The sequence below is a fragment of the Erpetoichthys calabaricus genome, chromosome 8 (genome assembly GCF_900747795.2).
Source record: "Erpetoichthys calabaricus chromosome 8, fErpCal1.3, whole genome shotgun sequence".
In the NCBI taxonomy this organism is placed as follows: Eukaryota; Metazoa; Chordata; class Cladistia; order Polypteriformes; family Polypteridae; genus Erpetoichthys; species Erpetoichthys calabaricus.
Genome location: NC_041401.2, coordinates 172,550,694 through 172,562,217, shown reverse-complemented (window position 1 = coordinate 172,562,217; position 11,524 = coordinate 172,550,694).

The following is an 11,524-nucleotide window of genomic DNA, read 5'->3' as shown; positions in this document are numbered from 1 at the left end:
TATGTGACATCTAGCTGAGGAAAACAGTAAGCAGACACCACAGCTTGAATATGGACATCTGGGCATAAAATTAGTCATCTCTGCCAATACCCTAAACAGAACATGTAAACCATGTGACAAGAAGTAATGCTTTGCAAATCAATGGCCTAAAACAGATTGCATTGCAAACATTTTACAGCTGACAGGTCATGAGATAGTTCTGGCTTTAAAAAATGGAGACATCTTCAAAGGTGACCCCAGGACTGCTCCTTCTAAAATTGCATCAGACAGAAATCTATTGAGAACAATATTGCAGCCCTGAAATGGTTGTGTTTCTCCGAGGGTGCTGTTTCAGGCTAATTTGACTGATGCTGTCTATAATGCAGGCTTCTTTGTACGCAGAATTATCAGAGTTTTGCTGTGATTTATTGTTTAATTGTTACATTCTCAGAGCTAACAGCAGTAGGTCTCAATCACAGAGTAATACACGTACTGTATGTCTATATGTGTGTGTCTTCACAGTATACTGTGGGTCTAACACAATCAACACTGCAGCCTACTTGGCACAGAGGGTCTGCAGGTTCGTCCAAGAGGCTCACTAGTATAAAGAAACTGAAGACATGTCACCTGTGAGCCTTAGGTTCTAATGGGGGATATCAGTGGTGGCATAAGCTAGTACTTCCAGCTTGCCACCAGATCCATTCCTTTGTTTTTATTCTTAATGTGTTGTTTCTGTGAGGAGCAGAGTCAGACCCTAATGCAATGGATGCAACAAAAGGAGCAAACCAGAAAAAAAACAAAATTCTGTTGGGTGTCTTAGTTATAGCCCTACTGATACTGGGCCGATTTCCAGTCACTAGGTGACCTGATATCTTTTCCTTGGAGTGTGGGATTAAACAGTTGAACATGAGGAGAATGAAGAAGGTCTATCATATGAAAATAAAACTGGAGTCAGTGCCACGTGAAATGTTAACCACTCTATCAGTCTAGTGCCCCATGATCTCAACATCTGGACAAGTTTCCAATGCCTGAGTATGACTGCCATAAAAATGGTCTGTGAACGTCTGGATGAGCTTCTTTATAGTAAATGTAAGAAACTAATAATAAATAGGAACAGCTGGAAGAAAATAAGACCAGGACTTTGAATCCAAATCTGGTTCACCTGAAAAAGATTAATAGCCTTACCAACATTCCACAAAATGTGACTTTCCTTTGTAAAGGTGCCAGGCTACAGCTACAAACACTCATGTGGTCCCTCTGTGAGGAGACTGCACGTTCTTCTCATGTCAGCCTGGATTTTTCTCAGGTACTTTGGTTTGCTCCTACATCCCCAAGATGTCCAGGTTTGGCTTCTCTTATTCTGCAGGGGCACATTTATTAAATAGAGATATTATTAGAGAATCAATGTGCTCACTGTTGTTGTTACCACTAGTAACCAATAACGTCCCATTGACGGTTAATTCCTCCTGCCTTGCATGGGCTCCTAAGACCCTTTAATGGGCTAAGCGGGGTGAGAAAATGAATGAATGAATGAACAGTGACCATTCTGCAAAAGCAGGTCACCATACTTCATGGACAAATGTAATTAACAGATTTTCATTTTCAAATGATCTATGAACACTTTTGGAACAGTATTCATAATATTAACATTCATAAACACATTTTTTTAGATATTTATCATTGCCACAGTGTTCTTTACAGTTTTTTATTTTAATCGAATAGTTCATAAGCTGTAAGCCCAATGTTTCTAACAGGTTTTCAATCTGTAATGGATATTTTATGTATGTGTTTTATGCATATCATATAATTAACTGCTTATTTATTCTAAACTAATATTTTATTATGCATATATATCACACAAAGAAATATTTTATGATTATATTTGCTGCAGTTAATATTTTAGCAGGCTAATGTTCAAAATTGATATTTTATGCAATTTTGTTATACTCATAATGCTACAAACATGCTTTCTTCCCAGAAAATATTCATGCATTGCTAGGAACAAAAATGGTTATTTTTAATTTAGCTGTAATTATACAGTTAATTCAGAAAGTATTCACTTTTTGCACACTTTATTGTGTTTTAAATTTATTGGTAAATGGCTACATTTGCCATTTTTGCCCATCAATCTGCACTCAATTTGGAATTGCTGGAGAAAATCCTCCAGGACACAATGAGAACATGACAGTTCCACGCAAAAAGTGACCAGATTGGGATTTGAACCCTGGTTCCAGAAGGTGTGAAGTAGCAGTACTAAACGCATCTCTATATATATAAAGTCCAGCGTTTGCCTGTCTGTATGTCTGTCTGCTGTTCACAAGAGAACTACTTTCACGGATTTAGATCGGGTGTCTTTCTGTAATTTGCTTGAACATTCCGGTTGATTTTGCGACTTCTCTCATCGCACTAAGTATCATAGTTCACTTGCGGTACCGATTTATTTGCATGAATCCGAGAGAGACGCAGCGGGCTGGGGGGTTCTCCTCACTCATGCGCCAGCCTCAGGGCGTACCTTACCTCGCTTAGCTAGTGAACGAGAGAACTACTTCACGGATTTTGATTGGGTTTTCTTCTATAATTTGCATGAACGTTCCTGTTGATTTGGCGACTTCTCTCATCGCGCTAAGAATTATAGTTCGCTTGCAGGAGTGGTGTATTCGCGCTAATCAAAGAGACACACAGTGAGCCAAGGGGAAGTGTGACGTCAGGAGTGGGGAGTCAGTATAACTCTGTGTTTTGGAGCGTAACTTGCCTCTGCTTAGCTAGCAATACCTTTTTGTTTATTGATTTTTAAAGTTTGTTCTGTTTCAGTACTACATGGGCAGAGCCATGGGAGACGGCTAGTTACCTGTAAATAAGAAGATATAATATGCTATAAGATTTTTAAAGGTAAAGAAGACAGACTTTTGAGGTAGGGTGGTTAATCTCACTAATCATGGCACCGGAGAGTGGTAACATGTTTCCAGTTGATTACCACATGCAGGTAAGAATTTCACTGTATAACTCCTTTAGTCAATATAATTTTTTTGTTCAACTATTACAGAATAGATAGGTAGAAAAAGACTACGAGTAATTCTTACAAAAACATCACCAGTCAAGCATTAATTAAATGTGCACATTCACTGTAATAAAAGGGCAAGTGTCTGTGTTTGTGTGTCTGTGTATCTGTGTGATCGTCCACTTGCAGTGTCTCTGTCATCTTTATTTTCACTGTTTTAGCACCCTCGTGTGCTGATTTCTTTCAATATTTGTTCATTCTTCCAACCTAAATTAAACAGGGGCCCTCTGCCTCCCCAACACTTTTGGTGGCACCGTGTCGGCTATTAATACAATATGTTTAACAACAATAAAAATAACATTAGGCCCACTCGCAACAAATTTACACCCATTGTTTTATGAAATCCTGGTGCAGCTAGTGATCCACTGAGCAAAATGAAATTCTTTCCTTCATGTATGTCACAGACTAGTGACAGGAGTGCAATACCAACAAGAGACAAGAAACAAAAATCACAGAGAGACAATACAACATCAGGCGAGAGATACAGCAAACGCTCATCAGTTCCGCTCATGCAATCACCTGTGTGGATGGCTGCTGAGGAGCCTTGTGACCTGTAGATGAAAACTGACTCAGAATCTTGTGTTGTGAGTGCTAATGGTCCTGAACAGACAAAACAGAAAAGCGAAAATACAGTATGGCTGAGGTTTATAATAATGCTTTTAGACTTGCCAAGGCAGTGTGCATTATAGGCCATATGTCCTGAGCCAATGGAAGCTGCGTGACTGAATTGCACTTGTAACAGTATCAAGTGTGCTGGGGTGCTTCAAAAGAATTAATTGCATTGAGCAGCTGGTCACAAAGTACCCTAAACTTGGATTAGGTTAGTTTTAATGTGGATAGCAGGATAGATGAATTGGTTTTAATATTTGATATTTGGACTGGGATATTAGTCAGAGATGAGGGAAAGCTGAATGGAGACACATGGAAAAGATTGTTCATAGTGTGCCAAAAAGCACTTAAAAGAGTCTCAGACTTGAGAAACAAGATTTTATGGTCTGATGAAAACAACTTTGAATAGTTTGGGCTCAATTCTAAGCATCATGTCTGAAGGAAACCAGGCACCGCTCATCACTTAAGCAATACCATTCCAATGGTGAAGCATGGTGGTGACACCATCATGCTGTGGGGTTGGGGACTGGCCTTCTAGTCAAGGTTGAGGAAAAGCTGGACGGAGCAAAGTACACAGATGTCCTTAATAAAAAACATTATATATATATATACACACAAGACATTCTTAAATCCCCTTAGTACAATTCAATGTAGCTGGAACACAAACCAAGTGAATAGGAAAACTAAGAAAAAGCAAAGATGACACATAACCACAAATAAATATCATGAAAATGTCAGTTTTAGGAAAGCAATAGTGAAGGTGCATGACTTTAAGTTAAATTTGAATAAGTTTTATATAAAAAATCCCCCAAAAACAAATCAGGATGCTAACCAGTGAGGGCTCTGATGAAACATCAAGTTGAGTTGTGAAAAAAATGACTTCAGAACATCATGGATATACCATTGGTTTTTACATGTATGCATTGTGAAGATGTCTTGGAGATGCATCACACAATGTTCAGATTTAGAGAAGGCTGAGGAATGACACTTATGAAGGTTATTGGCGTTTGGTGACAGAGAGGTGGATACTCAGATGCTTCTTGATGGATGGCCTTCTCTCAGGCTGTCATCAGATTGCTTGCTCTTAAACAGTACACCCTCATCAGAGCAGCACTCAAAGACACATCTGCCTTTAGTTTATGGGAGACTCTGAGCCATTAATTACAGAGGAACTACCCTGTATTTACATACAACATTGCGCTCATTACATCACTGCACACACTCTACTGTAGATAAAAGAGGATCACATTTAACATCTCAGCCAGCTCTCTTCATAAACTGCGTAACATCATCATCTTTGTCTTTGTGGGCCTGCTGTCCCATTATGGGCCATTAGTTTCCAGCAGATTTCATAACTCGAAGACTACACTGGTGGTAGACATCATTGATGATCAATCTTCTGGTAATTTTATAGATAATATTAAATGATCATTTGGAAATGAACTCATTATGTCTATATATTTACACTGAATTTCATGGAACGATATTTATTTATATCTTACCTGGATGTTCTTTTGTGCTTCTGAAACTTCAGATTCTCTTATCCGAGGGGCATAAAGCAACCCAGAGGTTAACAACATAAAAAAGTAACACTGTCTGAGAGGCACTATATAATACAAAGACTATGAAATACGAGATACAAGATATGAAGTTTACATAGAGTGTCAGGCAGCTGCAGGCTCTGTAACTAAGATATCACAGATTGCACAGTGCTCACTTCTTTCTCCATTAAAGCTCAACAGAGCAACCAAGGTGCTGGACTTGTAACTTTTGAATATTAACTTTTTTTAATATTCTTCTGCATGAGTCTGAACAAGTTGTATAGGCTGTTGATACTCCACTTATATACATTTATCATAATGAGCATAAAAAAAACATCTTAGAATGGAGATCACTGATGAGGATGCCATATGAAGTAAAAGATGCTCTGCTTTTTCCCGGATACTTGCTTTCCCACTGATCTAAATCACCTTCAGATTGTCTGAACAGTTTACCAATGAGTAAATTAGAAATCTTTGCATAGGTTTGAGTGCAGAGGTGATTCTTTTCACATTTATGTTTACTTAACACTTTTATCCAACATGACCTAGCCATCAGTATCATTAACGCATTTCTGAAGTTGTAGACCTCCAGGCAGACAGTAAGTCAGTGGCAGAGAATGAGCAGCCTTCTGGTTTACAGACCACCCAGTGAATGGAGTGGATATGCCATATATACTGTAAGTGCTGGAACTTTCTGTTTAAGACGAACTTATTCAATAGAAGAGCAAAAGAGAAGGGAATCCCCAATGTAGTTTCAAGCAGCTCAATACTTTCACATTCACTCAGCAGGCAGTGAGGGCTGGTCCCCTATGTTCCATTGCAGCTAAGCTGTCCGGTTAAATGGCTGCTCAGCTTTTTTCTGTTTGACGTAGAGCACTTTTGAACCGCCACACAGTTGTCATTATGCCTCTCACTCCCCCTTCCCGCTAGTCATTCATTTGTTAGTTTTTTTGTGGCATTCGATTGATGCTTCATGGAGTACTACTCTCCCTGCTCATGTAGTATTGTTCAGCACTGCTTGTAATTCTAAGTGGGATTGAAGAAATTGGTCATTAATGGAAAGTACCAGCTTGTCTGTTATTCACACATGCTCATCAGTAAAACAAAAAAAAATTTGAAGGAATCCTTTGGAGTTTCGAGTGACTTGATACTTTCAACTGCTAGTCCTGTTTGGGTGTCATAAGGTCATCTTCTGGGCTTGTCAGAGGTAATCACTATAACCCCGGGGTAACAGAGGGTGCGATCGCTGACTTTTCTGAAGTTTTTTCCACCCACAGATCTAATAAGACATCCATTGAAGGCAACTAACCTTGTCCTTTCTGGTTCACAAGCTATAAGAACACACGTTTATACTGTAATAGTTATTTATTTTATGTTAATAAAATTTCAGTTTTCTGTAATTATGTTTCTACGTGGAAGTATGTGTTCTGTTATGTTTCTTGTGTTTTGTGGGTGGTTTCCCAGTGGGTGGGGCCAACTGCCCATCTCATTTAGGAACCGCCCCCAGCCCCATTAAGGCATGCAGTCCAGTGGGGTACAACATTAAAGCTTGGTGTTGTTGTGATTTGCTGCTTATGTTTTGCATTTTCTTTGATTTATGAATATTAGATTTCAACCTTTCACTCTTCTTTTGGCTCCTCTCTTTTGATTATTGTTTCGGAGCTTTGCTTGCTTTTCAGATTTTCCTTTGTTCCTTTTTTGCGCTTTTCAGAGCAACTCATTGTCACAGAGCTTTAGTTAATAAGTCTTATTTTTTTAAAGATCCTTTCTTTGCCCTTTGTACACAAGCTGAAGTTTACGGTTACCCTCCTCTTGTGGGGCTTTTTGTTATATTTTGGTGATATTTCCACTTGTTCTGTCAGCTCCTCATATTGGTCCTGCTCCTGCTGAAGCCATCACGTTGCCTTGCAGCCAGGCTGAAGTTAATGTTGTGTCTTCTGCACAGGCCATGTAGAGTTCTGGCCTTCTTTCTAGCTTCTTATGGAGGTCTCACAGAATTATGCGTGGAGGAATCTCTCCAGATCATGACAGTTAAATGGTTGCTTTTATTAATTTTAAAGGATTCTTTTTCATGTTTTTGTTAGATTTGTTTACTATGCTCTATGTTATATGTCCATCCATCCATTTTCCAACCCGCTGAATCCGAACACAGGGTCACGAGGGTCTGCTGGAGCCAATCCCAGCCAACACAGGGTGCAAGGCAGGAACCAATCCTAAGCAGGGCGCCAACCCACCGCAGGACACACACACACCTCCACACACCAAGCACACACTAGGGCCAATTTAGAATCGCCAATGCACCTAACCTGCATGTCTTTGGACAGTGGGAGGAAACCGGAGCACCCGGAGGAAACTCACGCAGACATGAGAAGAACATGCAAACTACACATAGGGAGGACCCGGGAAGCAAACCCTGGTCTCCTTACTGCGAGGCAGCAGCTCTACCACTGCGCCACCATGCCGCCCAATGTTATATGTATTCTTTCTTTTTGCATTTGCATTTGATTTGTGCATTGGTACTTGTTTAGTTCAGCTTTCCTTTTAGGACAATCCTTCCTGCCTCATTATTGCACTTCTTCCCTTTCTTTCTAATTTTGTTAAATTGCTTAATTTGTAAAGATTTCTGCATGTTTGCTCTCTACAAGCCAGTGTTCTATGGTTTTCTAACCCTTGTAGACATTTTGGTATTTTTTTGGGACTTTTATTGCTCTTCAAAGTTTAAAAACCAGTTCCCCATTTTTGAAGCCTGCACGTGGTAGCTGGAGAATGGCTGGTTTGGATGAACCTTTTCTAGGCTGATCAGTGAAGGTCCTAACTTACTTAAAGGTAATTTTGGAGGCCTCATCCCACTTTCATTATGTTTGAGACTCCAAATTACAATAGTCAGCTCACTAACTGTGAACCCTCAGAGGTTTGTTTTTCCGAGGATGTTGCTAAATGGAGTTTTGTCCTCTTTCTACACCACTCTCCTCCAATGTTAATTGACAGACATTGTTAGGTTTCATTTATTTAAATCAATTTTGAACTGTTTAGTCAGGTGTGCTGGGGCAGCGGTAGTGACGACTCCCTACCACTCCCTACACCCGGCCCTAGGATCCTTGACTCTCCCCATTTTGCGTCATTTCTTCTAAGCCAGAGACAGAAATCTCCTTGTTCTGCCTCCTCCTCCAATTCTTTGACTGCTTTATTTTACCTGGTGCTGGTAATTCTGACAGCCTTCAGAAATCGTGGAGTGGAGATTTCAATGAAACCTCCACAGATGACCTCTACTGGGTAGGTTGCTGTCTTCCACTCTGATTCTGTGGATGCCTCTACGAATTACTTGTACATTTTATTACTGTATTCTTATTATTATATAATAATAATAATTTTTTTTATATTTATATAGCGCTTTCTCACTACTCAAAGCTCTATACACCACTTTGACCACCACTAATATGTAGTGATCCAACAACAGCCATTTTATTAAATGATTTTATTTAACTTGACTCCTCTGTCTGTTTATTTGTCTGGGTCAAATCTTGCAAATGATTTTAAACCCACTTTTGGCAAAGCAAATTTCTTCAAATTTTGCATACATGTTCAGTATCGATGACAATACAATAATCTGTCAAAACCGATGTAATTACATAACAAATTTTGCCATAATTAATGGTTATGCAATTCCAATTAACACACATACACGGATGACGGAGAGAGAATATAGTGAGATACAGGAGCACACAAGTAAGAGACGCATCAGATTGCCCCCACTTGCCTCTTCCACTGAGTGGAGTGGGTAAATCTGTGTGCCAACTTGACTTGTTTACTCTTGTTATGCAGTAGCCCTGATGATCACGGTGAGGAAGTTTTGCCGTAAGCTTACCGTTCTGTCATCGATTTCTTTTTGTTTGCAGTGACCAAGCGCTAATCCCATAAGAGCCTGAGCAGAAAAATAGAAACCAAAATATCATTTATTTTAATATTCAAATAATTCTGCAAAGAAGATATATTATGCAATACTTTTAAAGAAGCTTCCCATTCATGAAAAATGATTAAAGAAAATAATCTGCAAAATACTCAAAAACTAAAGAGTAAAAAAAGAAAATATATAAAAAAAACTTTTTAAGTAAAATGATTTTATTTACTTTAGTTATAAATGCACTAAAAAGCAATTATTTTTTCTTTAACCACAATTTTCATGGTTGTATGTGATAAAATTGTGGGGCGCATATAAATTAATTAATTTAATCAATTAATAGAATAGCTTCTTTCATCATAAAATATAAAAAAACAACAACATTGTAATTCCCCACCATACTAAATAAGTTTCAAAAATTGTCTGAATCAATTCATTTATGTGCGTGCCACGGTTTAATTTAGTTACATACAACCACGAAAATTGTGGTTAAAGAAAATGTTATTTTTTGCTTTTTAGTGCATTTATAAATAAAGTAAATAAAATCGTTTTACTTAAAAAGTTTGTTTTTATTTATTTTTGTGCTAGTATGCTTACCACACATTAGCTGTTAGGTTGTGAAGGGGTGAGAGAGACAGCCAGTTAGAGACAGGGGAAGATTAGGGGACCAGAATGACTAGGCCATGGTGGGCAATTTAGCCTGGACATCGGGATACACCCTACTCTTTACTAAGGATGCCCAGAGATCTTTAATGACCACAGTTTTACGGTTTTACATCTCATCAACTTCCCCCTTCTTCCTCTCAAAAGTTGCCTCCATTCTGTCCTCCCATGGGATGATGAGCTCGGCAATGATCACTGTCCTGGCACGATAGACCACAGGATGATGTCTGGTCGGAGAGGAGTTGGAGTGATTTCTAGTACAAACTTCACTGATTATGATTATTGCGTGATTTACACATTAGCTCTGAACCTGTAATGATGCCTAGATTCTTTACTTCTGGCCTTATTTTTAAACCCACATGATCTGTTTTATTTCTATTTTTTTTTTTTTTTTGTTTAACAGAGGTGAATCTTCTGAAGCATCCAGTTTCGTTTTCACTTTTTCAGTTGAATCCCTAACTATAGTTTATGTCAAAATGTAGAATAAGATTGGCCAAACTGGTTAGGAAAACATGTTTTTCAAACAATCCAGTGGTTGCTGTTACTTTACATTCTGTTGAGGAGAGGAGGAGCGAGACTTGAGGTTTGCAGCGTCTCATGGTTTTTGTTCCAAATGAACTCTTAATCTCTGCATAATACCCTTATTCAAAATAATAACTTGATTGACTTGGATTCTGGGATTGTTTTTTTAATTATCCACTGTCTTAAAAACTGCGATCACGATCACAAAAGGGCTTTTTGATCACAATCTTAGCAGTTGTTTCAAACAGAGGAGAAGATAATTGTAACCCATTTTAATCTCCTAATGAAGCAAATAAATGATTTTAATATAGGGTATTATTCCATGATTAAGAGCTCTGGGAGATGAAAAACCAGCAGAGTTTGCCAGAACGTGTCTTGGGAAAAGCTGCAGTTGAGCAGGAGTTTGTAACCTCCTACCTGGAGAGCCCCAGTCTATGCCAGATTTCACTTCAACCCATCCATTGAACAACAATGCCAGCTCCATGTTTTAATGAATTCCCGCAGACTGAAAACAGGGAACAGTGAAACGGAGCAGATATTATCCCAAAGCGTTCTAGCAGAACAGCTTTATTAAGAATGATACAAAAAGGAAAGGGTGCCCCTTGTCCAGTACCCACCATGGACCTTGTATTAAATTTAGAATGCAGTGGGCATTAAATCCACTCTTTTCCTTTCACCTTTTTAAGCTTTAAAACTTTTGCATCTTTTTAGTTTTAAATTTTATAAAGTGTATCAAAAATCTTCTCATTTTTAAACCAAATGGTTTAGAGATTACTCTTTTATTTTCTTGTCTGGAACACCCAATACTTTGAACTTTGAACTTTATTGCTGGGCAACATAGTTCACAGGAATTTCTCTTGGTGTTCCATCCACACACATAACAAAATAAATATAATCAAACAATATAACCTAAAATACGTGATACCATCACAACTTTATATACAGGAGTAGTGAAACATATATTGCACAAACCACAACTATATACAAGGGACATTCAAAAAGTTTCCGCACTTTTTTATTTTTAACTTTATTTATCAAGAATTTCAAAAATAAATTGCATCACTTTCTACATAGTCACCTTCCTTTGCGATGCAATTTTCCCAGTCACATGACACAATCAGACATGACCGATTACTACTCCTCCCGCCTTCACCGTTTCCAACAAAAATATAAAAGTGTGGAATGTCCCTCGTAAAAAAATATAGTAGTGTAGAATTGCAAAATATCAAGTTATTACTTATAATATAAACAAGA